The 7765-nt window shown below is 18.8% G+C and overlaps 3 non-coding genes across 3 annotated transcripts; all 3 read left to right on the top strand.

The window, feature by feature from the left end:
* Positions 1–3123: 3123 nt before the first annotated feature.
* Trnae-cuc (transfer RNA glutamic acid (anticodon CUC)) lies at positions 3124–3196 on the top strand. The gene has a single exon. It is a non-coding gene; the product is annotated as a tRNA-Glu (tRNA).
* A 2366-nt stretch (positions 3197–5562) lies between these two features.
* Trnam-cau (transfer RNA methionine (anticodon CAU)) lies at positions 5563–5636 on the top strand. Its single transcript has one exon. It is a non-coding gene; the product is annotated as a tRNA-Met (tRNA).
* A 179-nt stretch (positions 5637–5815) lies between these two features.
* Positions 5816–5889, top strand: Trnar-ucu (transfer RNA arginine (anticodon UCU)). The gene has a single exon. It is a non-coding gene; the product is annotated as a tRNA-Arg (tRNA).
* The last annotated feature ends 1876 nt before the right edge of the window (positions 5890–7765 follow it).

Below are 7765 nucleotides of genomic sequence, written 5' to 3'. Positions count from 1 at the left end.
AAAAATAATTTAAAAGATAAAGTATTAAAAAATATTAATTTAAAAATATTTACAAATAAAATTACTGCTATTATAGGAACTAGTGGTTGCGGTAAATCAACTTTATTACGTTCAATTAATAGGTTAAATGAATTACAATCAAATTGTAAACATGAAGGTTTAATATTATTAAAAAATAAATCAATTTTTGATAAATCAATTGATATTCAAAAATTAAGAATGGAGGTAGGTATTGTTTTTCAAAAACCAACACCATTTAAAATGAGTATTTTTGAAAATATTGCGTTTACTTTAAAAATTAATTCTAAATTATCTGAAGTAGAAATTAAAAATAAAGTTATTAATTCTTTAAAAGATGTAAATCTTTGAGAAGAAGTAAAGGATAGGTTAAATGATCCAGCTGATTCATTATCTGGTGGTCAAAAACAAAGATTATGTATTGCAAGATGTATTGTAAATGAACCAAATGTAATTTTAATGGATGAACCAACAAGTGCTTTAGATCCTATTTCAAGAACAAAAATTGAAAATTTAATTTTTGAATTAAAAAGAAAATATACAATTATTTTAGTAACTCATTCATTAACACAAGCTTCAAAAATTTCAGATTATTTAGTATTTATGAATCTTGGAAAAATTATTGAATTTGGTAAAACACGTCATATTTTTACTCAACCAAAAGAAAAATTAACATTGGAATATATTACATGTAGAATGGAAGATTAATTTATTTTATTTAAAAACTTAATTATATAAAAAAGATTTAAATAAGTAAAATATTAAATGATTAATAATGTATGAAAAAAACAAAAATAAAATTTTATTAATAGATGGTATGTCTTTACTTTATAGAGCATATTATGGATCTATAAGTATATTAAAAAAACCAAGTATTAATTCAACAAATGCAATTTATACAATGATTAGAATGTTGATTAGTTTTTTAAGAGAAAATAATAAATATCATCGTATTTTTGTTTTTTTTGATAAAGGTAAACAAACAAAAAGACATAAAGAATTTAAAGATTATAAATCAAAAAGATTAAAAACACCTAAAGATTTAATTGAACAAATACCATTATTTAAAGAATTTTTAGAAAATGCTGAAATTGATTATTTTGAAGATTATGATTATGAAGCAGATGATTTGATTGGTACAATGTCAAAAATATCATGTAAAAATAATTATTTAGTAGATATTGTTTCAAGTGATAAAGATTTATTACAATTAGTTAATAACAACGTTAATTTACTTATGCCAAAAAAAGGAATGAAAAATATAAAAAAAATTACTTTTGATAATTTTTATAAATATTATTTTATTGAACCATTTCAAATTCCAGAATTAAAAGGACTGATGGGAGATTCAAGTGATAATTTACCAGGAATTAAAGGCATAGGGCCAAAAAAAGCTATTTATTTACTTTCTAAATACAAAACAATTAATGGAATATATAAAAATTTAGAAAATATTGATTGTAAATTAAAAGAATTATTAATTAAAGAAAAAAAGAATGCTTTATTTTCAAAAAAAATGGCAACTTTAAATATAAATATTGAACTAAATGTTAATTTAACTTATAAAAAGTATAATTTTTCTTCAAATAAATTAAAATCTTTTTATATTAAATATAAAATGTTTAGTTTATTAAAATATTTTAATTCTAATGAACAAAAAAAATTTTTATTTTAATATATATTTTTTTTAAAAAAATAATAGTAAAATTAAAATTTAAATGTTATAATTATTTTTTTTATATATAATAATATTTACTAAACTTTTTATGAATATATTTGAAGAAAATATTAATAATTTTCAATATTTATTAAAAAAACATGGTTTTCCATTTGGTTTTTTTAAATTTATTGAAAATAATAAAATTAAAAAAGTCAAAATAAAAGAAATTGATTTTTTAGTTAAAAAATGTAATTGAAATATTAATTGAAAAAATTTATTAATAAGTGAACTTATTAATAAAAAAATGTTAAGTAATAGAAAAAAAATAGAACTTAAACAATGATTTAAAACAAAAAAATGAGATTTTAATATTAATAAAGATAAAAGTTCAAATTGAAAAAAAAGAATAAATTGAAAATCAATTTCTAAATCTAATTTATTAACTTTAGAACAAGAACAACATTATTTTTCAATTTTAGATAATTCAAAAAATAAATTTGAAATTAGAAGAGTTAAAAAAATTATTATTAGATGTAATCTTAAATTAGTTGTTTCTATTTGTAAAAAATATGCAAGTAGAGGACTTAAATTTGAAGATTTAAGACAAGAAGGAGAACTTGGTTTACTTAAAGCAATTGAAAAATTCGATTATAAAAGAGGCTTTAAATTTTCAACATATGCTACATGATGAATTAGACAAACAGTAACAAGATCAATTGCAGATCAAGGAAGAATTGTACGTATTCCTGTTCATATGATTGAAACAATTAATAAATTAATTGCAACTAAAAAATTATTAACACAAGAATTACAAAAAGTTCCAACTGATGAAGAATTACAAAAAGCTATGGGAGGTGATTTATCAATAAAAAAAATAAAAAAAATACAAAAATATGCATTACATCCTAAAAGTTTAGAAAAAAAAATAAATTCAAAACAAGATACCGAATTTGGTGATTTTATTGAAAATCAAAATGTTATTACACCAGATGAAATTGTAAATAATGAACATTTACGTAAAAAAACTGATGAAATGATAAAAGAATATTTAACAATTAAAGAACAAAAAATAATTAGATTTAGATTAGGTAAACCACCAGTTACAATAAAAGATTTATTAGAACTTGTTGAAAATTCAAGATTAATTAAAAAATTAAGATTTTCAAAAGAAAGAAATAATGTTAAATCATCAGATAAATTGGTTGATGTTACTTTAAAATTAGATAAAAAAGACCCTTTGTTTAAAGAGATTAGTAAATATGAATTTAAACCATTAACATTAGATAAAACATCTAAAAAATTAAGATTAACAAGAGAACGTGTTAGACAAATAGAAACAAAGGCATATAAAAAACTTAGAAATCATAAAAAAGTAATTGCTGGTTTTTTTTAATAAGAAAATAAAAAAAAACATATTTTAATTAATATAAATTATATCTTAATATGGCCTGTTGGTGAAGCGGTTAACACACTAGGTTCTCAATCTAGCATGCAGGAGTTCGAATCTCCTACAGGTCACCAAAAATATGAATCAAATATTTAATAAAAAAACTTTAAAAAATTTATCAATTTTTTTATTTTGTTTTATTTTTGTATTTTTTTTATTTTTTCAAAATAAATTTAATACAAAAAATTTTTTAAGTGTAGAACAAAGTTTCGAAAACAACAACAACAATAACAACAATAATAATTTTAATAATTTTAATAATTGATTAAGTGGAACAAATTCTAATTATTATAATGAATCAGAACAATTAAAATATTTAATTAAATTTCTTAAAAAAAATAATTTTAATCAAAATACAGAAATTTTTAATTTTAATAATAATGAAGTAATTTTAAAATTAAAAAATTTTAATAAAAATGGAATTTTACAAAATAATAATTTAGATTTAAGTAAAAATTGAACTGTATTTCAAAATCAATTACAAAATAGCAAAGAAAAAATAAATACACTTATTAATAATATTATTAAAAAATTTTTTGAAAAATCAGAAAATAGAAAATTAATTAAAGATATTAAAAAATATAATAATTTTTTTACAAAAAAAGTTTTTAATAAATATACATTATATGAAAAAATATTTTTATTAATTCCACAAATGTTTGATAGTTCTTTTGATAAATTATTAGAAAAATTTAATAATGATGGAATTTATATTGAATCTTCAAATAATAGTGAATTTGAAACAAAATTATTTTTATTTATTGATTGAATTAATATAAATTTTTTAAATTTCAAAAAAAAAGTAGAACAATTTATTAAATTAATTGAATTTGAAAAAATATATGAAAATCAAAAATTAAAAATTAAATTATTATTTAATCAAAAATCTTTTTTAATTTCAAAATATGAAAAAACTTTTAATATTGATGGAACATTTAAAAAAGAGATTATTGAAAAATTAGAAATACCAAACAATTACCAAGATATTGATAAATGAAATTTACATATTGAAAATTTAAAAAAAATTTTAATTAATGAATTTAATAATAAAGAATTAGATAAACAAGAAATAAAATATAAAAAAACATTTTTACAAAAAATATTTGTACCAATTATTATTTCTTTTTTAATAATATTTATTTTTTTATATATTATTATTAAAAATAAATATTATTTAAAATTTATAAGAAAAATTAAATATATATTTAAAAATTAAAATATGTTTCAAGAAGAAATAATTATAAAAAATAAATTAAATAACTTAGATTGAAAATGTTTTATTATTTTTGAAAATAAAGAATATATTGATTCTAAATTATTAAAAAATATTAAAAATTTATTATTATTAACAATAAATAAAATAAATATAAATAAAAAAGGTTATATATATTTAAATGTAGTTTCAAAAAAAACAATGAAAGATATAAATAATAAAATATATCCATTTAAAGAATATAGTGATGTTTTATCAATTAATTTAAATGAATGTATTTTTAATACTACATATAAAAATCCATTGGGTGAAATTTATATTTGTTATGATAAAGCAAAAGAACAAGCAAAAAAATATTGTCATTCAGATGAAAGAGAATTTGCATTTTTATTTTTACATGGTTTTTTACATTTATTAAATTTTGATCATATAAATAAACAAGATGAAAAAATAATGTTTAATTTACAAGAATTTATTTTAAATAAATTAAATATTAAAAGATAATAAAAATGTTTAAAATAGTTATTAGTAATTAAATAATTTTAAAAAAAATTAAATGATAAAAAAACAAGGAAAATTAATAATTTATTCTGGTTGTATGTTTTCAGGTAAAACTGATGCATTAATTAATGAAATAAATAAATTAAAAAATAAAAATATTTTAATCTTTAAATTAAAAATAAGTAGTAGAAATAAAAACAAAAATTTAATAGAAAGTAGAAACAAAAATACATTAAAAGCTATAAGTATTTCAAATTGAAAAGAAATTAAAAATTATTATGAAAAAAATAAATATAATTTATATGCTATTGCAATTGATGAAGTTCAATTTTTTTCAATTAATTTTGTAGATTTTGTAGATAAATTATTAGATGAAGGAATAAATTTTTATTTAGCAGGTTTAGATAGAGGTTTTTCAGATCATAATTTACCTGTAATGAATAAATTGTTTTCTTTTGCAGATAAAATTTTTAAATTTACTGCATGATGTGGTAGATGTGGAAAGATTGCAAATAAAACTCAAAAAATTGATATAAATGGTAATCCAATTAAACCAAATATAAAAGAAATGAAAGATTTTGTTGGTGGAAAATGTATGTATGAACCAAGATGTAGAAAATGTTTTGTTAAATTTTCTTGAAATGATAATTTAAAATATTTATAAAAAAATATACATTAAAATCTTAAAAATGATTTTAGATATAATAATAAATTAATAAGAATGGCAAGGTAGATTAACTGGTTAAAGCGTCCGGCTCATATCCGGAAGAGTACGGGTTCGAGTCCCGTCCTTGTCACCATTTTGTAACAAAATACTTTTTTTATTAAAAAAAATACCAAAAAAATTGAAAAAAAATATAATATATTTATTATTGTTAAAAAAATAAATTTTACAAATGATTAATAAAACAAAAAACAACAATATTAAAAAAATAAATGATTTACTTTTTGAGTATTATAGGTCATTTATTTATTTGCCTGCGTAGCTCAGTGGTTTAGAGCAAAAGTTTTCTAATCTTTGGGTCGGGGGTTCGATTCCCTCCGTGGGCTCCATTTTTAAAATTTAATAAAATAAAATTTAAAAATATTGATTAAATAATATTTTTATAACATAGGAAGGAATAAAATTTTGAATAAACAAAAAATTGTAGTAGCATTAGGTGGAAATGCATTAGGAAATTCACCAGAAGAACAAAAAGAAATTGTAAAAAAAACTGCTTATGCAATTGTAAAATTAGCAGGTGAAGGAAATGAAGTAGTTATTTGTCATGGTAATGGACCACAAGTTGGTATGATTAATCTTGGATTTGATGAAGCAAATAAAGCAACAAATGGTAAAATTCCAACACTTCCTTTACCAGAAGCTGGAAGTATGAGTCAAGGTTATATTGGTTTTCATTTACAAAATGCAATTTATAATGAATTAAAAAAACAAAAAATAAATAGAGGTGTAGTTACAATTATTTCACAAACAAAGGTTGATGAAAATGACAAAGCTTTTCTTAATCCATCAAAACCAATTGGATCTTTTTATTCTGAAAAAGATGCAAAAGAATTAGCTGCAAAAAAAGGTTGAATTGTAAAAGAAGATGCAGGTCGTGGTTGAAGAAGATATGTTGCATCTCCTCTACCAAAAGATATTGTTGAAAAAGATATTGTTAAAGATTTATTAGAAAAAAATAAAATTATAATTGCTGGTGGTGGAGGTGGAATTCCTGTAATTTGTAAAAATAATAATTTAGAAGCTGTTGCAGCAGTTATTGATAAAGATAGAACAGCAGCCACATTAGCATCAGTTGTTAATGCAAATAAATTTATTATTTTAACTGCAGTTGATCATGTTTCTATTAATTGAGGAAAACCAAATCAAAAATCATTAAAACTAACAACAGTAGAAGAAATGAAAAAATATATTGAAGAAAAACAATTTGCTGAAGGATCAATGAAACCAAAAGTTGAAGCTGCTATTAGTTTTGTTGAAAAAAATCCATGTTGTCAAGCAATTATTACATCATTAGAAAATGTTGAAAAAATTTTAGAAGGTAAATATGGAACAATTATTTGTAATAATTGTTAAAAATTAATTTATTTATCATGATTTATCAAAATTTAAGAGATGCAATTCTTGAATCTTTAAAAATTAATAATTGAAATCCAAAAGATATACCATTTTTTATACAAAAGGTACAAAAAAAAGAATATGGTGAATTATTTACAAATGTTGCATTAATAATTTCTAATAAATATAATTTAGATTTAGATTTAGTTACTAAAAAAATAATTAATTGTATAGATAAAAAGAAATATCATTTTAAAAAAATAAATGTTTTAAATGGTTATTTAAATTTTTTTCATGAATTAAAATATTTAAATAATGTAATAAATATAATTTTAGAAAATTCAAATAATTTTGGATCTTCTGATATTGGAAAAAATAAAAAAGTTAATTATGAATGGGTTTCAGCAAATCCTACTGGTTACTTACATATTGGACATGCAAGAAATGTTATTGTTGGTGATTGTATTACCAAAATTTTAGAATTTGCAGGTTATAAAGTTTATCGTGAATTTTATATAAATGATGCTGGATTACAAGTTTATAAATCTGCAATGAGTGTATATTTTCATTATTCAAAATTAATAAAACAAAATTTTAATTCTTTTGATGGAATGTATAAAAATCCAGAAGTTAAAGATGCAGCAAATTATATTTATAAAAAATATTCAAATTTATATAAAGATTTAAAATTTTTAAAAAATAATTTAAAAGATAAAGAAATTGAATTTTCTAGACATGTAAAGAACTTTTTTTTATATGAAATGAAAAAAGATTGTGAAATTTTTGGTATTCATTTTGATATTTGATTTTCTGAAGAAAGTCTTTATGAAAATAATCAATTTGAATTATTTAAAAAGAAATTTGAAG

This window comes from Lingula anatina, unplaced genomic scaffold (genome assembly GCF_051362555.1).
Source record: "Lingula anatina isolate TDL-2025a unplaced genomic scaffold, LinAna3.0 unanchor82, whole genome shotgun sequence".
NCBI lineage: Eukaryota > Metazoa > Brachiopoda > Lingulata > Lingulida > Lingulidae > Lingula > Lingula anatina.
This window is presented reverse-complemented; position numbering and strand designations above follow the sequence as displayed.